The sequence below is a fragment of the Lonchura striata genome, chromosome Z, assembly GCF_050655825.1.
Source record: "Lonchura striata isolate lonStrDom1 chromosome Z, ASM5065582v1, whole genome shotgun sequence".
NCBI classification, from domain to species: domain Eukaryota; kingdom Metazoa; phylum Chordata; class Aves; order Passeriformes; family Estrildidae; genus Lonchura; species Lonchura striata.
Genome location: NC_140740.1, coordinates 38,085,544 through 38,111,087, shown reverse-complemented (window position 1 = coordinate 38,111,087; position 25,544 = coordinate 38,085,544). Strand labels below are relative to the sequence as shown.

General features: G+C 37.4%; 1 long non-coding RNA gene across 1 annotated transcript in view; it reads right to left on the bottom strand.

The window, feature by feature from the left end:
- Nucleotides 1-24,929, bottom strand: part of LOC116184570 (uncharacterized) — a 49,735-nt gene extending 24,806 nt beyond the window's left edge. Inside the window, exons 1-2 of the long non-coding RNA XR_004149325.3 lie at nucleotides 23,641-24,929; nucleotides 23,200-23,274 (exon numbers count right to left, since the gene is read on the bottom strand). This is a non-coding gene — a long non-coding RNA (uncharacterized LOC116184570). The remainder of the gene's footprint in view (nucleotides 1-23,199; nucleotides 23,275-23,640) is intronic.
- Nucleotides 24,930-25,544: the final 615 nt, after the last annotated feature.

Below are 25,544 nucleotides of genomic sequence, written 5' to 3'. Positions count from 1 at the left end.
GACGACCTGCCGTGGTGTACGCATTCTTATTACCACCGTATCGGCGGAGCCTCCATACTGGAGAGCCGCGACCGGATACACATGCTTAATAGCCTTTTTGCCAATTAGCATATGGGGTGGAACAGAGGAAGTGACAGGGATATGAATATACATTCATATTTTGTGTATTCAAGACTTCTGTAAATAAAAAGGATTTATAATACCTGTGATTTTTGCAATGCACATTTGGGAATTATCCCATGTACTGCCCAGACGTTGCAATAAACATACATTTTCTAACTAAACTGTTAGAGAGTTTTTGTCTGTCTCAGTTGGATATCGATATTAGATCAATATTCATATTTTAGTAAATCAGCATGGCTTTTGCTTTAACTATTAAAATAGCTTTATTGTTGTGGTGTGGTTTGATTTAGTCATTTGGTTTTATTAATGTCAGTTAGCTTTTATGCTCCCCCATTTGTCTGCGCACAGCTGGTTTGATCCAAGTTGTTTACCCCAAAAGTTCCCGCTGCTTGGCTCCCCAGTTTTCTGTCAATCTTCTCACCTGTCCCTGTTTTCTCCTTATTTGGTTCCATCAATCTGAGTTTGTTCACACCCTTTTGGTTGTCAATCCTGTAAACACCCCCAGTTTCTTCTATAAAGTTCTGTATCAATCACCCCAGTTTAGCTTTTCTATTTGTCCCCTGACCTTGTGCCTACCCCTGTTACGTTATCATAGGTGGTTGTAACTGGGGTCATCCCTCTCTGGCTTACCCCCCTTGGGTGAGACAGGTCTGCACCCCTGTCCACCCACCCCCTCTTTAAGTTGCGGTAATCTTTGATTTCTTGGGCATTTGTTCCTGCACCCACTCAGAGAGCACCTTTGTTCTTGCCCCACCTGGGGAAAATAAGACTCTTTGGGCTCGCAGACATGTGTCCTTCTCTCATGCCTTCACTTCCTTTCAGCATGTGGAGCTGTTGAAGCTGCACACACGTGCCACAGCACTCAGCACCACCAGGGTGGCAGATGTTGGGGTGCCCACTCTCATGTTGGCCACACGGCCTCACACAGGCAATGCCAGCCAACTCATCCCATCTGCCCGAGGTCATGGCAGGTAGCCACTGCACTTTATCTCAGTCCACAAGGTATTTTTTCATTTTCATTTTTCCAGTTCTCTCTCTGATCCCACAGTGGTGAGGAAGAAGCAAGACATTGCATGATATTTACTTGTTGGCTTGGGTTAAACTGCATCAATACTTTTTGGCATCCACTATGGGGCTCATGTGTTCAAGGTAATGACAGGTTTGGTTGGGGTGTGCTAGGTTGAATTTATGTCTGTTATTGTTTAGCATTAAATCAGCAAGTTCCTGTGCTTGGCATGGGGCTCACTTGCCTGACTGTACACTGCACTCTTGAGCTTGTTGGCCTTCTCCACTCACTGCAGTGCTGTGCTGCTGATCACCTCCCTCTGCTATGCCTGGGAATGTTCTGAGAACAGCCACGGCTACGTGCCTGGTCTGGCAGGTATCACTGGGCATTGCTGCTGTACCTGAGCTGCTGTCCCTGAGCTGCTGTACTGAAAATGCTGCAATTCCAGTGTCAGTTTGAGTCAGTGTGCCTGGGATGAGTCCACAGAGGTGTGCATATCTGCCACCTACAGCCCATGGAGGACCCCACGCTGGAGCAGGTGGATGCAGCTGAGGGGGGCTGTGAATTGGTAAGCCTGTAAATGGATCTAGCTGCTGGCAGGACTGTCCCAGATTGAGAAGCAACATGTATTCTATTACCATCTGTGTAGCAATTGTCTTCTGTTAAGTGAGAAGTTTTCCTTATATATATCACAACCAGTCCTCTCTCAGGTGCGACATCTGCTGATAATGGGCTATTGAGTGTCACTGCATGACTGATAAGAACTATAACATCCCAAGCATTCCTACCTGGATATAATCTTGAGTTTCTGGGACACCAGCATGGCTTTTCCTGCACTGGATTTCCCAGAGGAAGAGATGCCTCTTCCACTGCAGGAAGACCACCCTTTTTACAGGATCACTGCTCCAGGAGAATTGCACTTGCCACTCCAGGAGGACTGCAGCCACAATTCCCAGTTGGGCTGCTGCCAACACTCTCACTAACAGGGTTGCATTCTGACTCTGTCAGTGTTGGTTTGGTTCACTGCATTGTTTATTATATTTTTTTTCATTTTCTTCCCTAATAAAGAACTGTTATTCCTGCCCCCATATTTTTGCCTGAGAGCCCCCCTTAATTTCAAATTGCTAACAATTTGAAGGGAAGGGGTTTAAATTTTTCCATTTCAGGGGAGGCTCCTGCCTTCCTTAGCAGACACCTGTCTTTCCAAACCAAGACAAGGACCTATAGACCTGTGGAGAAAGAAGCCCTGTTGGAACAGGTTTACTGACAGGACTTGTGACATGCTGGAGCAGACTGTCCCTGAGGGATTTTATTCCATAGAAGAGACTCACACTAGAACAGTTAATGAATAACTGCAGCCTATGCAAAAGTTCAAGATGGACTGTCTTCTGTGTGGAGGATCCCACCGTGGAGGAGATTTGCCTGCAGCCCATGATGAATACATTGGGCAGGTTGTCCCACTGAAGCCCATGGAAGTTTGTGGTGGACTGTAGCAGGAGCCCCTTGCTGGTAACAAAGCTAGGGGCATGGGGAAGAATTCACTTCAATGTTGAATATGATGCTCTGACCCAAAGGGGCCAGAGGTGCAGATTATAGTAAATATGTCTTTAAGTCTGTGTTTAAGGCCTGGTTGAATAAGACCTTGACCAATCTGGTCTAATGGGAAGTGTTCCTGCACATGGCAAGGAGGATTGGGACTAGATGATCTTTAAAGTCCTTTCCAACAACTAATCATTCTGTGATTCTGTGGTTCAAAGTTGCAAGTTATGAATTGAGGTACAAATTATAGGAATTGCTTTGAATGGTAACCACCATGATCCTAGGGAGGAGGTTACTTACACAAAGCTGTGCAACAGTGAACTAATCTGAGCTGGCATTGGTGCCTAGTAAATCCACACAACACTTCAACTCTCCTGTCCTGAGTGACTGCCGTACCTGACATCCCAGAGACAAATCCATGTGCTAATATATCACAAATCATAATATTAAACTGCCCCTTGTTTCAGCTTCCTTGTTTCAGTTACTTTCACTCTGATACTTCTGGTGAGATAGACTTATTTATTCTGAAAATGCAACCAAAAAATCCTAACTGCTGCAAGAGACACTGAGATACACAAAGCCTAATTACTTATATTCCTTTGATGGATATCTTCTGCAAGTTAGAATGAATTTCTGTCCCACAGGAATTAAAACATTTTCAGGATTTTAAGCAATGTGAAAACTGAAATGCTATGTGTCTTTGTGAATGAAAAATCACTGATCTTTTCTTCTTTGCTGATAAGGTTTATGTTTCGAACCAAACCAAATGTTATGAACCAAACCAAATGTTATGAACCAAAACGCTAGGAACACTTGAGTTTTTTGGAATACATAATAAGCACTGAAATACACAGGAAAGTACAATATATGGGGAAAGTGTTGCTTTGCATGCAGTTAAATAGAAGAATAACTTATGTTAAAACATTCTTTCCTGGTAAATTCCCTGAAAAGGACAGGCTATGATCACTGATAATATATTCTTCTGTATTGTCATTCCACATTGGCACCCATTCAGCTTTCCCAGTGAAACAATATAGTATCAGAGATCCATTTTCTTTGTAATTAAGGCAATAGTTAGGATGTCACTCATACAACATCATTACCTCCTCCAGGCTAAAAGACAAGCCTCATAATACTCTATTCAGAAATTTCAGAATCTAGTTATTAGCTATAAAAATTAACTATGGTAGCCTGTCTTAATCATTGCACGCATATGTGCACACTTTTAACACAGCTACATAATGGCAGAGGTAATATACAGAAGAAAAGCAAAACTTCATTCTTCCCTACCTTGTTTGCACTTGGCAAACCTTCCAAAATTAACTGATGCAGACCTGCTTGTGCTGCAGGTAGGATTTTTTAACTGCCATAGTATTGGATACTCCTACTAGAGTCAATAGAATCCCCTTAAAGATGGCTTGTGCTATTATATTATAAAGCTGAGGAGGAATGGCAGTGTGATGGGAATGTACATTTCCACCTATTTCCTACTTGACCATCCAATCTATCAACAGTCTAATGCAGCTCTATATCTTGCTCAGTGCTGGATGAGAAGGGAGGCATAGCAGGTACTAGTGATAGTTGAAAAAAAACCAATTCTGGTAATTATAGCTCTTCTGTAAGACAAAATTAGCTTAAGTGTTTACAAAATTTCTATTCTATACAGAGTAATCATTTAAAAGACAAACCCTGGAGAGAATCAGCTTGCCATAGACTACTAAAGGCAGTGGACCCAGTCACTTATCATGGCTAATATGACAACTAGCAAAAGTTACAGGACAAGTATTATGAGTCTTGACTGTCAGTGTTTTTATGGATTATATGTGCTCCAGCAACCCCAACATAAAAAGACTCATGGCTCCAGTACTTCCCTGACATTATACTGAGCAATTCAGAACATATTTTGTCTCAAGACATTCTTCAGAGGATATTTCCGTAACAATAACTTGACTTAAACCTCCTGTTGCAGAAAAAACAAGCTCTTAAACCACTTTTAAGAAACACATGCTTGCTCTAGTCTATGTCTATTCATTTACCACTCTTTCACATGCCTTGTAATTAAGTGATACCCTGAAGAGATTTCCTTTTCATGAAGTACAGTTGTCTTCTCATAAGAACAGTATGAGAACTTTTGATATAGATTAAGTGTTTCTTGAGAAATTCATGTTGCTTTAAATTTTAAATTCTACCATTTGATCACTTAATCAGACATTGGCAGATTAAAAAAAAAAAATCAAATAATTTCCTTTTCACTTCTCTCTTGTTTTATCTTTAATCAAATGTGAACAATAGTACTAATTCTCTGCATATTCTTTTTCATTTTTTATCCAAGAGTGCTAAGTCACATTGTTTAGGAAAGACAAGAAATTTCACTCTGAAGTTTGCTAGTCAGATTGTTATGAATTGCATAGCTTGTCAGATATCCACTTGAAATGAAATTGGGTGATCTTACAAATGTGCGCTGATTGCACCATCATCTACACACCTTCTAGACACTTGATCTTGATTCTCCATCACTTCATACCTTGAGTCATCACCCTGTGACACTGAAAACCAAGAGTGTATAATACACAGCTCTGGAGATCACCCAGAATTTCCAATATTCCCTCCTCTGAGGTATAAAAAGAAATAAGAAAAAATGATCTGCCAGTCATAATTACCTGGAACAGGGGAGAGTGGATTAAAAGAGAAAGCATATTGGGGATTTTCAACAGAAACCTTTCACAGGATGTGTCTGTATAGCCTGTTCCTCACACTTATTATGAAGATATGAAGATTCTAGTTAGGAATTAATGGTGTTATGCTTACATAAACTCATCACTAATATCGATTCACCTCTGAAAAGGTTTTCATTACTTGTTTCTCTGGTTTTGATGGAAACTTCACAAGTTCTGTATCCCATATCATCAACTATGATAACATAAATCATATTTCTTTGTATTAGGGAAAAAAAAAAGAGTATGGACCAGGATGATCTAATTACTTAATCTATACATAGCGACTAATGTATAAGGTTTGGAGGCAATATGCCTGTATGATTTGACTTCATATTTCTGTATATATAAAGTACAGTGAAAATATTCAGTAAAAAATATTATTGGCTCTCTTAAGCCCTGCATTTTCAAATCAGTATGCATAAATCTTTGCATTTATGTGTCTAAATGGAGTTTGATGTATTTGATTGGTTCATGGGTTCATTTTATGTTGTAGATATAGTTCATATTATGATATTATTATATAACTACATATTTAGTAATATAATATATAATGATAAGGTAGTAAATATTAGTGCAAATGTTATTTGTGTATATAGTGTTTCTTACAGTGAAAAATTATTTTCTCTGTGTCCCATTGTTTTTCAAAATTTTATTTTGCTTTTTATTCAGAGAAACTAGAAATTGCTCATTAGGCCCACAAGAAGCATGCAATTTATAGACTAATTTAGTTCCTGTCATGACTCTATGAACAGAAGATCCACTCTGCCAGAAAGGAAAAAAAAAAAAACAAATAGAAGGAATCACTGGAGAGTGCTGCCCCTTTTCCAAGATGCTATCATATTGAAAATGGATTTGCCTGCACCTCTTCCATGTCCTTATGATCAGCCAACCTTACGTCAAGCCCCTTCACATATCTGTAGACCTGCAGACCAAGAGGTACATCCCCAGTTTTTATGTGGCAACAGTATTCTCTTGACAATTTCACCCCCATGTTTTGTTTGGTTGTTTTTTTTTTTTTAACCTTAAGAACAAGTTAATTGGTCCAAGCATTCAAGATCAGAAAATTAACATAGTTCTCCAGCAATATCACAACAAGTCTGTTATTAACAAGAGGGAGGAATTAACTATTTAATATTTGTTAGTAGGATGCTTTATTCAGCCCATTAAATATTTCTAGTTTTCTTCTCATACAGCTTAAGAAAAAAAAACAAATCATCTTTCTTTCATCATTTCCTTAATTTTGTGGACTACTCTGTACCAGGAAACATTCAGCAATCTAATTACTGAACACTGAAAAATGACATGTCAGGGAAATACTGCTATTGCTTCAAGCTCACAGAATTGAGGTAAATATTGATTTGAGAGAATAACTTCAGTCAGGTCATCATGGTATATTCTTACAAGCCCAAATTTTTACAATCTCTATTTGAATTTTCAACCAACTACATGTACATATTGAGTATGTATTTGTATAAGTATAGTATGAAGATAGAGTAAATGTTGGGGGGTATTTTTTTGTATCAATGTAGATAAAAATACATTTGAAATGCAGTTAAATTTGAAGCAAAAGCTATTGATCCAGGGTCTTTTAATGTCATAAGTTAAGAAGGATAACTTTTGGGTTTTACTTATGAAATATATATCTTGTGCTTTACTATTGAACAGAGAGAAAAGGAATAGAGAATAGTGCCGCAGAATTTGTAACAAAGCATGGAGGAAAGGTGAGTGTACAAGAGTGGTAAAGACCACAAATAGTGCTGGAATTTAGATCACATTTTTGTGATTTGTTGCATATATGTTTTTATACTTGCTTGGCTATTATATGGTATTATTGGAACACTGTATAAGCAGAGGCTGGAATGTTTCTCTTTTCTTGGTCGAGAACTTAATATCTTTAACCATTATGATACTAGGAAGTACATTACTTCAGCTTGGAGTTAGTAACAACTTACTCAGATGGTTAATGACAAACATACCTGTCTGTCATTTACACTTTCTTTAAATGAGTAAACATTTGTGGTAAATATATTGCTAGTGTAAAACAGGGAAAGCAAATCTGATCATAGCAGTTTTAAAATTTTAGCCTTCTCAAGAGAGTAACCCTGAATCTAATATCAGTGACACATGCCTGCTGTGACGTTTTTATAATATTTGGATGTAAATTTGAAATGCTGGACTCAGTCATTTTGATGTCAATTTAAATTATAGAAGCAGGTTTCTTGCATAAGATTAAAACAATATATGGTGCACCTTGAATCTCAGACTCAGGTCTCTTTCTTCCTAATTCAAGATGCCTTAGCATTTTGCCATGTGCTTCTAATGACATTTCTTGCAGAGGCACGCAAATAACTTGTCTCATATGAGTTGAGGGTAGTTTCAAGTACCTGGTTCTAAAGCACCACTTTTCCTTAGTGCCTTCAAAGCCACTCATAATGTTCAGACTGGAGTGAAATTCTGGTTCATCACTGTCATAATAACAATTTTCTAGAGATTTGAAAACCATGGACTTCTAGAGACTGTCTCTTGACACCTGTCATCCTGACAACAGAAAAATTAAAGTTCCAGATATATTGCTGGCTAAGCATTCTCAGATTAATATTTCTACCAAAATAAAGTTTTTACTGGTACAACTATGAAAGTTGAAGCATTACTTGCAATACACTGGCACTGTACCACTGAAGTCTGGACAAAAAATATCCACTGAAAAAATACAACTGGACAAAAAAGTATCACTGAAGCAATAGACAAAAAATGCCATGTATTGGGCATCTCACCACTGGGAATTTGACTGTGCTAGACACTGTAGATGGACAGCCACTTAAGTACTTGTCTCATGGCAAATACCAGTGGTACTATGCAGTCAAGGAAATTGTTCATGTGCTGAGTGAGCTTTGTATCCCAAGTGGATTTTAAAAAAAGTCCCAAGGATTGTATTTTCTTCATTTCCATTTGTAGTATAAGCTCATGCATGTACACTATGTAAAGGTCACAGAAATATTGGTTTGGAAGTTATTTTCTTTTATAATTCATGCTACAAGCAAATTGCTTTCTCTTAATATTTACATAATATTATGCACCACTGTCATATGAGAAAATCATCATCTCCCCCAAGTGGACCACTACATAATATCACTGATGGAATGTTCTAGGCCCATTTTATTTTTTATTATTTCTTCTATGTTCTGATCTAATATGGAACTTGCATTGATGAAACTGCTAAATATCTAACCCAAATAATCCAAAATTGAAAGTGAATTTATCACTAAAGAGAAAATATTTAATCTGCAACCTTTTTTCCACACAGCAAACTTTGCCTATATTCATTCTATATGTGATAGAAATTAAAAGATAGCAAGGACATGAACAAGGATAATTCTACATCTGAACATTTACTTTATAGAATTCCTTAGCTTTTGCTGTGATCAAACACAAGAGGCATAATGCTGCTGAAATACCTCAGGTTGCTCCAGAATATAAAGCAGAACTTCATACTGTAAGGGTGACTGAGTACTGGCAGTTTTGTCAGAGGCTATGGAGTCTCTATCCCTGAAGATACTCAAAAGCTGTCAGGATATGGCTCTGGGTGGTCCTGCTTGAGCAGGGACACTGGACCAGATGGCCTCCAGAGGTTCCTTCCATCCTCAACCATTCTCTTACCCTTTGATTCTATGAATACTCTATGAATACAGTATAAAATAATATATATAATTGATTCTGTAAGGACACATCACTGTTAATAAAAAGTGGCACAGTCTTTACTGTATCACGTTAACATATCACTCCTCTGTTAGTGTGTCTTTCTCTAAGGGTTACCAAAACAATTGTGTCAGCATAGCCTTCTGATACTCCTTTCTTTACATCTGCCATTATACCTTGGCTTGGAAAGGATCTGCTGTACTATATTGTCTTCATTACTCTTCAGAATATTTTTCTGGCTTTCTCAGAGGAAACCAATATGTGTATCTTTTTCATTGTATGAGACACGAGACTGTGAAGGCAGAAGAAGAATACACATAAGATAGTAATTTAGACATTAACCATGTAGAACCCCTCTATAATTAGCAGGCATATGGACAAAACTAAACAGTTTACAACACCAGGCCCTATCTTCCAAGTAAAGATTTTGCAGTGATTAAGAACTTCTAAAGAGGTCTTGGATGTGCAGGCAAACGTTCTCCTTGTAGGTCTAAAATTGTGTTTAACTGTAAATGTTATTGTCATGTGACAACACAGGAAAATATTAGAACTTTTGAAGTTTTAATCCTGTAAAACAATGGCAAAGAGGAAGCAAAATGTTGGAGTATGCTATTTTAGAAATAGGCAAAAGTTAATAGGTGCTATACAGATATTCTAAAGAGTTTTGCAGCCAAAGCCTGTTGAAGTACTTGTAGAAAGAAGAATTCTTCAGTGTTAGATTAGACTAAATTTTTGGCTCTGTATGGTCTGGCAAAAAAATTCAATGTCCCTTACTAGTCCTAAAATTGAAGTACCTCTCACACACTTACAAGTGGATGTTAAAGGTTATACTTTTTTCGAAGTGGCAGTCTAGTGCTTTTTCTATGGTTTCATATTCATATGTAATTTGCTCTTAAAGAGAGAACTTGGAATAGAAAAGAGCAAATTGGAGCAGCAGAACTCATGTGCTTTGCTCTGCTGTAAATGATCACGTAAGGGAGAAAAGACTTAAAAGATTGAATACTACTGAAAACAAAGAAAGGAATATAGTCCTGATTTTTGTGTATGACACATGGAAATGAAATATTATGTAAATAAAACCTTGCTTCCCTAACCTATAAAAGGTAAGCAAATCATATTTGCTTCTTCAAGTTACTAAAAAGCTTTTTCATCTCTAGAAGACAAGGAATTCCCAGTTCAATTTTAGAGACTTCTTCTTAACAGCTTTTTTCTTAACAGCTGTTTCAGTGCAGTTACGTAATGTGGATGATCAGGTGAAAGTTTTCCTTTTGCTTTTTCTTGAGGTAAAGACACTATTTTCTCAATTGGTACAACAGGATACAGAGTGAAAAGAGAGAGTTTAGTGGGTTTATATCTTAAATGGAAATAGCCTTGTTCATCTCCTAGCATTACCATCAGTTTTGCCAGAATAATAGATATTACAGGTGGAGAGACAGAAAGAAAAATCTGTGTCAGTGTTTAGATTTGGATATCTGGCTTAATGAAGTATCTCATGGAAATGGATATCTCTACATGGTTTTACAGATATGGCAGGAGATGGAAAAGTGACAAAGGCTTTATATTCCTTACAGCAAGTCCAGGAGTCTCTTGAATGTTCATATTTACTCAGTTATTAGTTAGACAATGATTAATCCATTCACTAAGAGAAAATACCAAAGTGTGTTATTCGAATTCAGACTGCAGAATTTTGTGATCACTGTGCTTCATATTCCTGAGGTCCCAGCCTTACTGGGACCTGTCTCCAAATTCTGGAGGCAAAAGGCTTTCTTCCTTTTCAGTGTAGCAAAGAATGTTTGCTCAACAAAAATATGTAGTTCCAGAGACGGCCAAAAATGAGCAAAGTTTTGGACATTTGCAGCACTGTTTGAAGTAAAATGCATGGATTTCTGGAGATTGCAGTTATTCATCAAGATAGTAGAAAACACTCATATAATACAGATATATTGTAGAACGAGATTGCAGTACATTTAAAAAAAAAAAAACAAACAGTTTTTCATCAAAACACTGCTGATAAAAAAAAAAAGACAACCTAAATTACTATCACAGATTTCCAACCATTGTTTTTCAAACATTTTTGAAAAAGAAATACTGTTCTAGCATAAAACAGTTAAAAGTAATATGGGTTTTCTTTTTAGATTTTGTTTTTAAAAGTAAAGACAGGCAGCACATAACTTGCTTTTAAACAGACAGGAAAAAAACCCAAAAATATTATCCTATAGGCTGTATTCGCAACCAAATGAAGATAAAAATCAAACTCATAGTTTTGGGGGATTTTTTTTTTCTTTTCCACTTATAATGTCAGGCCATCTGTCAGGCATATAAAATTGAATATTTTCATGAGCTGTTTACTTCTATAAAGGATAGTCTTCATAGCATTCAGAATTTTTTAAAGGTCAGAATAACATGGTTGCTGTGATCAGGAAAGAAACAATGACACTTCTATGTAGAACAGATTCATTCTTCAGGTTAAATCTTCCTTTGGGGAAAATTATGTAGTTAACTTATATTGGGTTATTTTGATTTACATCACTATTTGGCTCTCTCCATATTCAAGCTATATCAATTTCTTTTACTGATAAAACAAAAAATGTACTTTGTACACCGCAAAAGAAGCTGGACCTAAATTATGTGAGCAATGCTGGAAATCGTTACAAATTTCATAATTAACCTACTTTTCTTAAAAAGATAGGACTGAAAGATCTTGATTTTATTATCTGAGCAGAGAAAAAGGAGAAAAGGGTCAGGCTTTTCTGCAGGTGAAACAATAGTTACATGAACAAAATAGCACAAGGATTTCTGAATGGGGTTTAAATTACCCTGTTTATTGAACAGTGTTGTGGTTATTTCCAAACTGTGGCAGATGTAATTAAAATATTCTGCCATGGAAGACAGTTCTTCACTAATTTGACTATATCACTATATTACTCACCTAGAAATATGTGAGTAAGCTACAGTACCACCTGTATTGCATCAACCACAGAGGAGAAATATGCAAGTAGAAATAATCAAGGAAGGTGCTGAGAAATTATATGGCATCAGTATTAATCATATTTTTTTAAAATTCTGTATCTATAAAATGTTTGTGCATGACAAGTAGAAATGAAATATTATGAAGCTTAAAATAATAGGGCTTTTCCTTGAATCAATATGCAATCATGACAGCTTTATAATGAAAACATATTAATATATTCCAAACTTCATTTGGTATTCATGTTTTTTTTTCTTATTTTTTATTAGGACACTTCCTTCCATCATCAAAAGAAAATACAGCTGCAGATAAAAAAACAGACAACTTTTCACTGTGAAAAATCAGAATAATCTTCTATTCTTTAATTTAAAATCAGTAGCAACAATTCAGCAGACAGTAGAGTTGTGCCACAATAAAACAAATGTTGCACAAATGTTGTTTCACTATCTTATAATAGTGAAAATATAAATGCCAATGTGGAAGCAATTTTGATAAGAGATGCATCTTAATGCAAGCAGAAGCTTGTACTGTTCTTTCATGTTGTGCATGGTCTTTCTTGGGAAGAAATACAGTTTTATGCCTTTTTAAGACCTTAAGTGTTTTCAAGACTTTCTACCACATTGGCATTGATCTCCTTAAAATATGAAACACTCAATATTTGAGTCAAACTTAGAAATTTTTCTATCATTGTTAATCACTAGCTGTAGCTGGACAATTATGATTAAGCAAGTGCAGTGTGAATGTTGTATTCTTGGGTAATATTTTTTTAAAGGACAAGGGAAGACTCCTAAGATGAATGGGCTGTCTGGATGAGAGCCACCTGGGATGAAGTCAGGACTGAGTTGTAACTGGGGAAGAGGTAATGCTAGCATGGAGGAGATCACAACCACCAACACAAACAGTGACCACCCACTCCAGACAGAGCTCAGAGTCAGATGAAGGGAAGAACTATGCCTGAGGACTAATTAGCACAAGAAGTAAGAAATATAACTAGCAAATAGGGGGTTGTGTACTAACTGATGTAAAAACTGTGAAAAATGTGACCAATGAATGCTCATGCCTTTGTTTGTTAAAATGCATAAACAGTGTAAAGTTGAGATGATCAGGGAGTCAGGCTTCTGTGTGCTACCACCCAGCTCCCTCTGCTCACTCTAGGATAAAAAGCAGGAATATCTTACCTGGGTGTGTGAGGTGCTACTGCACCAGGTAACAGGACCCTGTTCAGGACAACAAAGGGGTTCCTTTGAATTATGATGAAATGCATGTCCACACTTCAAAGGAATTTGGTTGATCCAAACTTTGAAACAAGGTATGTTCTTGGTGACAAAAATAGTCTGAAAGGTTTCCATGAATGCAGCTCGTATCGTTTGCCTCTGTGAAAACTTAGAAGACTGATTTTGCTAAGGTGCTCAACTGTAGCTTTGGAGAAAACACTTCTCTGTTCCACTGCTATTCTTGCAATATTTCTATTTAATTTTTTTCCCCACTCACGTCCTATGCAAGAGGGTCATAAAAGCCTGCTTTTTCTACTGGTCATTTTTTGGAGATCAAAAGGTTTTGTGCATAGCAAATATATATCGACAAAGCTTTTCTTTAGAAAACAAATAATATAATGAGTTATTTGCAATAGGCTTGAGTGGTTTGGAAGCAGTAAGACACGAGTATCCAAAATGACAGTCTCTTGAAATATTTCATTCTGTTATAGACAGGAAAGTGAAGAGCAGAAGCATAGCAGATTCCAGACAGATATTTAAAATCTCAAATTTTGGAAGAGGAAATACATTTGCCCCACTTCTTCATTCTTTCCATTTTACAAGTTGTCATGGTTTGACACTGAACCAAAACCAGGCAGCCACGGAAGTTACTTACCCTCTCCTGTCACAGTTGGGCAGAGGAGAGAAAAACCTTAAATAAAGGCTTCATGAGTTGAGATAAGGACTGGGAGAAAACACTCCAAGGGAAAAACAGGGTCTCTTAGAGGTATAAAATGAGTTTATTACTAAAAAATTCAGGGGAGGATAATGAGAACTAAAATAAGCCCTTTAAAACAACTTTTCCTTCCCCAAATCCTCTGTCCTTCCCCCCAGCAGTGCAGGGAGACTGGGTTGGGGGCTTTGGTCAGTTTGTCATTTGAGGTCTTCCACTGCTCAGGGAGAGGAGTCCTTTCATGCTACACCATGGGGTCTTTCCCACAGTAGACAGTTGTCCGTGAACTTCTCCAGTGTGGCTCCAATCTCACAAGCAGCAGTCCTCCCAAAACTGCTGCAACATGACTCCCTCCCACAGGCAAGCAGTCCTACCACAACTGCTGTGGCGTGGGTCACTCTTCCACGGGGTGCAGTCCTCCAAGGCCAGGCTGCTCCAGCCTGGGGGCAGGACCCCTCTCTCCTCTGGGTTTCCCACAGGGTCACAGCCTCCTCCAGGCATTCACCTGCTCTGGCATGGACACTTGCCCCACAGGCTAAGGGTGGATCTCTGCATCCCCTGTGGACCTCCAAGGGCTGCAGGGGCACAGCTGCTTCACCATGGGCTGCACCACAGGCTGCAGGGGAACTCAGCTCCAGTGCCTGGAGCAGCTCCTGCCCCTCCTTCCCCACTGACCTTTGTGTCTCCATGTTGTTTCCTTCACATGTTCTCACCTCCCCCTCTTCCCTGAGTGGAAAAATATCTGTCTGTGTCCTACTTTGTCTTCATTTTCTTCTTAAATCTGTTATCACAGAGGCATGAAATCTGCTACCAGCCTCTCCAATTGGCCCAGCCTTGGCCAGCAGCATGTCCATCTTCAGAGCCATCAGGGATTGGCTCTGCCTGACATGGTGGAAGCTTCCAGCAGCTTTTCAGAGAAACCAGCTCTGTGCCCCTTGCTGCCCTCCAGTACCAAAAACCAGGCTGTGCAAAGAACACACAAGCTTTACTACACTTTTTCATTTTGAATTTAGTTGGTGCAATACAGCCCTCAGATTTATAATGATTTTTTGGCTTCCTGGATAAGGGAGTTTAGTTTTTATGACTTCTTGTTTGTCAACAGCCCATACTTATAGCACACTGAAAATGGCAAAATACCAATAATGCATTGTGTAGTGTGTCCACTTAGTCATCAGCTAAAATCATACCTAATAGTAGCCAGATTTCTGTTTAAATAATCACCCATGCTTATGCACTTTGTCCTTGTTGAACTAAACACATAAGTAAAAGATTATACAATGGATTGTTAATACATACAGTGCTGATAAATTTGAAATTGCCTAGTAGGAAATTTAAAGAACTGAATAAGTGGATTTTTCTCAGAACACTGTGACAGAAGAATGGAAGTTGTAAACATTATTGCCATATCAATTCCTTCCTTCCCTAGAATGGTCTTTAACACTTAATTAACTCCTGTTGGACACTGAACAGGTCTAGTGATTAGAAAATAGAATGCTAGAGGAAAATTAGATTTCAAGTAAAAGTTTCAAAGTTAAAGTTTCAAGGAAAAACTTAATATTATTATTTTTGATGTTTACCTAGGTGGAAATATGACAAGTTTGTTCTCATTTCATTAGAAACAATGCAAAAATATTAGATATATTTTATAGACTGAAGGTTATATTAGATCAAGGCACAAAACAAAGAGCATAAGCTACAAGCACAAGGAGGCAAAACACAAAAAATGCTGCAACCAGGCATTGACCTAATATTTAAAGAAATAGCTGAGAGAATCAAGAAAATAACAAGATACAGCTAGAAGACTGTGGGAATCCAGAGCTTCCCTCTGGGTACCCTGAAAGGCCTGGGACCCTGGCAGGGGGTCAGGAACCCCCCTGTACAGAGCCCTGAGAGACACTGTCTCTCATCTCTGTCCGTGGAAAAGAGTTTTCAATCTTACAGGATGAATTACAAGCTCTGAGTGTTTGATATGAGTAATAATTAAGTGTGGCACGGGTGCAAAAGTAAAATTTTATGTTTCTAGATTAGGGGTTCAAAGGGGACAAGACAGAGGAAATTGGGTGTGTCTTGTCCTTTTTCTCCTTCTTCATGCCCTCCATGTTTCACTGTAGTGTTGGCATTTTTCTATTGGTTTAGGCTGGGAACACACTGTTCAACATAGATGATAGATATTGGCACATTATTGTAAATATATATAGTTTCTGGTATATAATGTTTGTAACATCCCGCTGAGGGGCAGAGCCCCACACGCTGCCCTGCAGGACAGACCTGCAGCAGGGCAGCAGAACATGTTAGAGATAAGCAAGAATAAACAACCTTGAAAACCAGCACAGATGAATTATGACTTTTTCTTTGGCAGCGGGGCTGAAAGACAGAGGCTTTCTACAATCTCGGAATCATCAATACCACAGATTCCGACAGAAGACTAGAAAATATGACCTACCAAGAAAGGCTTACCTATGAATGATGTAGGTTTAGAAATTTTGTTATGCTGTGTTGGTAAATATAGTCTGACAAAGTAATGTTTAATTTTGGTAAATGAGAGTTTTAAAATTTTTTAGTGCTCTTTAGCAGTTCAAGGAGAGTTCCAGATGATTCTTGGTTTAACAGCAAATGCAAACTTCAAAAATATAAACCTTGTTTATTTTCAAAAATATCTGATGGAACTTGTTTTTGAAAATTTATTTCCCTAACATCTACTTAACATTTAATACTTCCATTTCTAGGGTAAGATAGGACAGAGTAGAAATAGTTTGTGGCAGAAATTCAACTGCTAGCAAAACAATTTTTTTTATATCTTCAAATTATTTTCTGAGGGAACATTAATCTTATGCTGTATGCTTAGGTTTTTTTTTCTGATGTCACAAACCATGGCGTAAGAACCAATCACAGTACCAAAGCTAGCTTTCAAGGTCCTAGTGCCTCAGAAGTGCCCACTTTGGCTCACTTGCTTTACAGTTCTTGACAATTAATGTTTCAATGGATGCCAGAGGTCCTCCAGTGCTTCTTCCCTTCCAGCTTGTCACAGCAGTGAAAATAGTTTGGTCTTCATCCACATATACATGCTCTCTCCCTTGCAATTGTCTCTGATGGGCGATATGATTTATCCTAAGAATGCCAGGTGGGACTTGTCCAAAGATAAGATAGCTGGTCTCCCATTACAATTAGATTTATTGCCAATACAATATCTAAATACTGCCAATGCATTATATAATTCAAACAGTTCTAGAGAGTTATGATATTTGGCAGGTTCTGTTAGATATGTACTGGTTTATGGTCTTTGGCCTTGCAGAATGCACAATTATAATGCAACAAAGGTCCTATGGAGGAACTTTAGGATTTTATCTCTGTGTGACCAGATCTTAGCCAGAGTTTCCATCTAGAAGCTGCTTATATCTTGTCCTGTTTGCCCAGCCTCCAGCAGCATTTTATATCCTTTTGCAGTCTGATGCAACAAAGTCAATCTAAATAATCACACTCACACATCTGTGGTATGAGAGAATTCAGACCACAGATGTGTTAGCGTGATTATTTAGATCTTCCTGCAATTCCCACCTCGTTTTCTTATCTTAGGACAAATCACTGGATCTCTGGCAATCACTGATTGCCCATCAGTGGATCTCAAATGCAGAGAGTGTGCATTGGAGGGGAGAACTCATACAACTACCTACTACCATTGCATTATCAAATCTGTAAGTTATAGCGACTTTCAAGACCTTTGATAGACATTGTTACTTTAGTGATTGATTGCAAACAGAAGCTCAAAAAAATGAGCAAATATGGCACTTCCGAATCATGGAACACCATATGCAACAGTGCTTCTGACCATGGTGGGGATTATTCTAATAAAAATTACTTGGCTTGTGACCAAGGAGAAGAAACCATTCTCCAGAGATTATATACCACTAGCTTTTTTGCTACCTAATTTTATTAACTTTTTTTTGTGATAAAATATAATTATTTTTTAATGAATGAATGAAGATCTCTTCAACAATGGATAGAAGTACACATATAAGGCACTTAGCAGAGAGAATGTTTTCATTTGACTGATAATTTGTTTGTTTATTTTTGTAAATTGAGATGTAATTTGAATTAAAATACTTGAGGGAGAATACTAAATATATATACCAGGCTGAATTGTTAACATTTTCACTGAAAAATATAGATTTTTCTCTTTTATATATGAGTAAACACATGTGTCAAAGCAGAGATTTTGATTGATAATAGGTAGGTGTGTGCATGTGCAGGAAAGGGGAAGGCAATTGGCAAAGAACTTTTGACTCTTGCTTGTCCTGAAGTAATTGATAATTTCTGGCATGGTTTCCAAAAAAAAAATCAGTCTTATCATTAAGGCTTATTTCTCCTTGGCCAGCTAAATAAATTGGAACACGTCATTTTTCTACAGACTATTCAGTCATACATTTTTCCATTTATTCCTACTCTTCAGAGATTTAATCCCAACATTACAGTGACACAGAAAAAGACAGAAAACCCTGTCAATAGGATATTAGGTGTCTGAACAAAATAAGGAAGGCAGGCTAATAAATGAAACATCACATAATAATTAAAAGTATTTTGATTGTAGATGAAAAAATGACAAAAGATATGACCATTCTCATTTCTTATAAAAACCCTTTAAGATGTTATCTCACTGACAACCTATATTTATGGCCTTTGTGTCAAAGACCTGGGATGACATTTAAAATAAAAAGTAACAATAATTAATCAAATAGAAAAAACATTCCTGAATGTGAATGTCATGTCTTAGCATAAGAATTTTTAAGCAGGTGAGTTTGTGAGCTTCATCATTTTTGTATTTGAACCAAAAATTGAGCTTGAAGTACCTCATTTATACAACTTACATAAGGGCATCTTCTCATCTTCTTTGATAGTAAAATGTATGATTGATTCTTCAAATTAATATTCAACCCTGTCTATGCTATATTGCTTCTATATTTTATAATTTTGGGTAAAAGTTATTAGAGGTACATTCTTGTCTATTCCTTTCAGTATTTACATTTCAATCCTACCAATTTGTCTAATCTCTTCCCAAGGTTTTGTTATTGGATTTTCTCCCTGTACAGAGTCCAGTCCAATAATTTGCAAGTTCATTATTCACTATAAAAACAAAACAAACTAATTATTTTCTCTTTAATGTAATTCCATATTTCAGTAAGTGCTGCATCATTCTAACTTTGTGGACTTTGACGAATAAAACTTGTGCCTTCAGCTATATCACTGCTTCTGTGATTTTGTTAAAACATTTTTTTTTCATGGCTCATCAGTGGGATTGCACTTGTTTCCACATAGACTGATGAATTTGTGAGAAGCCCGTTAGAGATAAATTGAAGAATATTATTAGCAACTAGTGGGATTTCCTGTACTTACACAAGTGTAATTGCTATAAGTAATAGATACTTTCTCCCTAACTTAGGCGAAAATTAGCAGTCATTATTGCTGAAGGTGACAAAGGATCATAGAATCTTAAGAGTATCCCCAGGTGGAAGACACCCACAAGGATCACAGAAATTCAAATCCTGTCCCTGCATAGGACAACACCATGTGTCCAAGAGCATCATCTAAATGGAGATGCTCATTGAGACTCACTTTAAAGCAAAGCAGGAGGAACTGAAGAGAAGGTAGGTCCTGTCTTCTTCACTGTTGTGTCTGATTTCAAACCTCTATGTAGAAAAATCATGAAAGAGAATTGTCACATTTAGCATAAAAGAGAACAGGTCACTGTTGTTCCATGTTCTGCAGAATTAGTATGGTTAACAGCAAGTCTTCTGACTTTAGCAACAATTTTTTTATATGTGTTTCTCATACTGTGGTATTGAATTCAATCCTGAAAAGCATTTCTTACTGCAAACCTATTTATATTGCTGTCAGAATAATTTCTTTTCATTGATTCAATTCTTTGGTATGAGTATAATTTCTGCTGCAAATGTCCTTGGATTTTTTTAAATAATGCTACCAAAATAATATGGAAACATATCTTTTGCTCTGGTACTCTCCACTACAAAACTGTTGAAATAACTGTGGAAATGTTTCCTCCACAGTTGCTTCTATTAAAAAATTATCATAGGGTGGTGATAGAAAAGGTGAAGATGTAAAAACTATGCAATCTGTAGTAGGTATCATGCCACCTATCAACTAGCAGACATTTCAGATTCAGTCTGGCCACTGGCTGATGAATTGCTATAAATGTCAAAACCTAAAAAAAAAGGAGAAAAACACCTTCTTTCCAATAAAAGACAACGAATGTCTGAGAAATGCTGTGTTTCATAAGAATGTTTTCCAGTCTTTTAATCAAATTATTTTTATTACATCTCGGTTTTCACTTCCTTTCATATACTATTTTGTATATATACCCCAAAACAGTTGGTTTGGTTGTGAAAATGAGTTTGTCTCTCGCTCAAGTGGTTGTTAATAGGCAAGAGACAGAGAAGATAACAGGTACCATGATTGTAGGAATGATATTCAAACACGTATATGTTGAAGTTTTATTTTAACATCTGTGAAAGTACAGGTAGTCATGCTGTGAATTTTTGCCCAATTTTGCTAGCATGTTGGACAAACATAGCCAAGTAATTTTTATAATTATGGCTGGAAGTCATGCCAGGTTGGAGTACATAATTTAGGGAATAAAAGTACATAATAATCACCAGAATTTTAGTATACAGTAATTTACTTTGGTTCTTCTAAAAGTATGACTCACAGAACCACAATCACTCCTCCATAAAGCTGTTCTGTTCTGTTATTCCTCAGGTTTGTGAGTTTAAATACTTTCTAAAAATGTAACTATGTTGCTCACAGAGTTCAAGCTCTCTGCCCTCTGTATGTGGATTAAATCCTGTTGATAAATAGGTAGAAACATATGCAGTTTAAAAACTCCAGTGATTAAATTGTAATATAAATTGTAAGAAAGCGCAGTTTTAAATGGAATTATCTTGCTTTTTGATTGCTTAGAGTCAGTTACAGCAGGATATCTGACAAGATAATTTTTTTCTCCTCTTTGGATCATGAAAAATGTCTTTTTTCTGCCTGAATTTAGATAATATATTTTTTCATTTACCTGGAGAAATTTTTGCTTTCTCATATGACAAAAAATTATTAACTGTTGGAGTGTCCAGATAATATTTATTTGAAAGAAGAATCTTTAAAAATTTGTTACTTGTTTATGTTTGGAAGGCTCCAAAATTAAACTCTTGCTAGGTCATTATTTCCCATCGAGTATTCTTATTCAGAAGACCTTCTTAGCTTAAAGGATCTTTCATCAAATTGAATTCCATCCCCAGCGTAAAGTGCACTTGCATAACTGAAGTGCTAGACTTATAGCTTAAAAAAATTGCTTCATTTGTTTTTCTTAATTTATAGTGTGTGTACTTTACCATTTCCTAAATACAGCTAAGTAATATTCTGTTGATACCATATTTGTTCTGCCAGTAAGCTTACTGTCAAACATTGTAAAGAGACACTTGCAAGTAATGAGATTTCATTATTAAAGCTCTATTTTTGTGTGTGTGTGTGCTGAGAGGTATTGTCTATGATACATGGAAAGCTGAAAATGCTTATTTATGTATGAGGTAATTATATTCATGTCACCAGTCCCATTGAGTTAATGAGATTATTAACAAGAAAAAAATTGCTTCTATTTTGGTGTTTTCAGAATTAGATCATGTATTCTGGTTCTATGTTTTCAAAATTTTAGAAGCTGTTTAAGCAGCTCTTTTCCCCGTAGATTTGCTCAATCCTAATTGTTAGACCTATATGTTACTGAGTAGTGATATCCAAGTCCTTTAAGCAGCTTTCAAGATCTAAGCCTAATATATTTGATAGATGCCTGTGCTAATGTCATCACTTTTCCCAGTCTCTGCTGATTTTCATAAGCATTGCAAATCAATATGACAGAATAATATTATTTCCTTTTTAATCTCATGAGTTCTTAGCCTTATATGTGGTCCCACATTGTAAAACATAAAACCCCCCCATGATTATCTCCCTTCTTTCACAAAGAGTGTTCCCTGTATGTGAATGATTTATTTTCTTAATCTGCTGCTGACAGAAGTGGGATTGTGTGCTTCCTGCTGTGATCCAATACATGTTCTTTTATTCCCTTATTTTTTAAGGAGGCCTCCAATTTCCAAACTAGTCTGAAAAGTTGTGTTCCTTTTGTTGTCCAAATTCACCAGCAATATACACCTTAATTATGAATTCAAGGTGAAATTACCTTAAAATGAATTTGCAGATTGGAAATAATAACCAACATACTTCTATTACTGCACTGAGAAACATCTAGGTTTCAAATACCCACAGGATGCCTGAAAGCTATGCTTTTATTACTGATGATAAAATAGCATGCCTTTTTCCCATGCAGAAGTTTCACACATGATTGCAAATTTATATGACCAATAAGAGAATGATGTCTCAAAATGATACATTAGCTTGTGTTTCTCAGTGCTTTAAAGACCAATGTTGGTTGCTCTCTTATTTACTATTTACAGATTGACACTTTGGTATTTTATGTCATCTTGCCCTCTGGCAGGACAGAGCTCCTTTCCCATTTTCCTTTCACCAGCAATGTCTCCCAAGCCTTTTTTCTAAAGGCAAGTTTCAAAAATAACAATCAATAATGGACAAGATCCTGCTTATGAGGCACTTGAAGAAAATCAACCCATAAAGTTTCATGGGACCTGGTGAGCTATGTCTAAGGGTGCACAGAGAGTGTCTTTGAAAGGTTGCATTGTGTTATCCTTAAAAGGTCATAGAGATTCTAGGCAATCTGCAACAACTGCAGAAAGGGAAATGTCACATCCATATTCAAAAAAGTCCAAAAGGGTCATGCTGGGAAGTGCAGACTAGGCAGCTTCACTTGGACACAAAATGGAGTAAGTCCTATTGTAGCACAATTCTGAGCACATGAAGAACCAGAATTTGATGAGAAAGTCAGTGTGGGCTGCTGAGGGTATATCATGTATGGTCTTGCAATAAAATGGCAGAATTTGGAACGAAACAGGTGGATATAATCTATCTCTATTAGCTTGAGATGTCATGTTGTAGATGTGTGGACAAAAAAAAAAGAGACAAAATTAGCTGGATCATTATAGTAGTTATTGGTTCATGTTTTATGTGGGTGATAGTTACAGGTGATGTTCCTCAACGGTCTGTCCTGAAACATATGCTGTTTAAAACACTGTGAATAAGCTGAAAGAGTACACACTCACCAAGTTCGTTTATTACTTCAACCCAGGAACACCACTTAACACACACTGGAGGCCAAGGGTGTCATTCCGAGGAACCTAACAATGAACAGACCAACAGGAAATCTGTGAAATTCACCAAGGACAAATGCAAAATCCTCCACTTGAGATGGAACAATCATGCCTCCTGGTATGATATAGACATGAGCCTCATCAGCCAGGGAGCAGCTCTGCAACTCTGCAGTAAGGAAATATCAGCCAGCAGTGTTTCTGGACAACTAATGCTATTTTTTTCTTGGGCTGTATGAACAACACACTTGGGTAAATGATGATACGCCTTTCCTCAGGATTTGTTAGTTACTATGCAGTTACCAAACTCAGTTTACAGCCTCCCAGCAGGTCAATGGTGTTTGCAATTTATAGGAACTCAAGAATGGTCACGGACAGTGTGTCTGGAGCACTCACCCTATGAGAAGATTCTATGGGCCAGGACTTGGAGCAGAGACAGCTTCACAGCACCTGACAGTAATCCAGTGCCTCTGGGGAAGGGATCAAGGGAATGAAACCTTCACAGAGGTGCCTGCAGACAGGAAGAGAGACAGAAGAGATAAAAATGGAGAAGACCCAAGTGGACATATGGAAAAATTAATTTTAAATATAATGAAGTTTGAAGCAGGTTTCCAAGAGGGATGGCAGACTGTCTGTTTTTAAAGATTACCAGGAATGGATGGTAATGGTTACCATGGTACCCTGAGTACCTTGGTCTGAAATTTCAATGCAGTCTTTTATTCATGCAAGAGACTTTACCAAAGACAGATTCTAATTCTCTGATTAAATAAATTTGAAGGGTAAAGAGGGAGAAAGTAGATCACTGTTAGTAGAAAAATAGTATAATGGAACATGACATTGTGGTTAGTGTTGGCTGATTTATTGATATATAATCAGCACACCATAAAGTAGAATAGTATACATTGGTAGGGATTTCTGAAGTTCAAAGTTTAATCGTCAGCTCAAAGTACACTTAGATTAAGTTTTTCAGGATATTTTTGGCAAGAAAATTGACTGAGACAAGACACCAAATATGTATTTTAAACTATGAAAATTATACCCCTACCTACCTATGCTAAAAAATAACAGTTTTGACTTCAGATTATGACAGTAAGTCATCATGGCCCAGTTTTTATTTTGAGAACTTTGTGGTCTTAATGAGTCTGCATAGAATGCACTGAAATCATCTCATCACTTGGCCTTTGCCATATATCAGACATAGCTATTAAAATGGTCAAACACATACAGGGATAAAGTAAAACTCACCTTTGAAGGATACCTTTCCTTTCTGCTCCAGAAAGAAACGGACTTAGGAGACTGTGAGAAAGATCTAGTTTAGGTGTCATGGGAAAGCCGGATAAAAGATCTTCTGTTGCTTCTCTTTCGACCGCTACTTGCTCCTTTCGGGGGTTCCTTGCAGCTGTCCCCCGTCCCTCCCCGGCCCCCCGGGACCCTCTGGCTAGCTGTCCCCTCCGGGGCGGGGGTTTTCCGCGGTCCCACTGCCCTTGGCTTACCAGGCAGCGGCTGGGTTAGCACGGTCCGAGCTGCGGCGCTGCCTCAGTCGCCGCTAGGATTCGAGATAAAGAGACCAAGAGAGACCAAGGGTATGCTTGTCCAGAGAGATTGTATTGCCTGAAGCGTTGCAGGGACCAAAGGCCCTGGGCTATTGCCCAGATACAGTTTTATACAGCAAAATTAAGAGATAAGGATTAAACAATAGGACAGTGTTCAGCTAAGGCACATCAGAACCACCCCAGGGGCCAGGCCCAATGGGAACTGCTCAGGGGTGGGGAGAAGGGGGTTTGCAGAGGAATGCTGAAGCGGGACTTTCCCGAGACAGTGGAGCATACATGAATGTATCTTTTCCCTCAGTTTACCATTCCCAAGGCCTTTCTAAAACAATTGGGCATACATGAATGTATCCTTTTCCTCAGTTTACCATTCCCAAGGCCTTTCTAAAACCTTCCTCCATGCTACCATGCCAGCATGATAACTACAATCTTCCATGAAGAGCTACATTAAAAAAGTAAATACTTTCTAGAGGAATGTTCAAGAAGTCATATTGTCAAGGTTTTCAAGAAAATGTTTTCAAAGATCAATATTACTTCCATGGAATTCAATGCATGTTTATAGTACACAGTAAGAAATTTGAACTTTTCATGGATATGAACTACTGTTTTTTTGGTGTTTAGCATAGCTTCTGAACTAGTTTCTATATATTTGACTCTATGCTGCATTGCATATTTTAAACTTAGCCTCACTTAGAATTGATCTACTGAGATCAGACTAGTTTATCTGGCTACCTTCCATCTCCGCCTTTT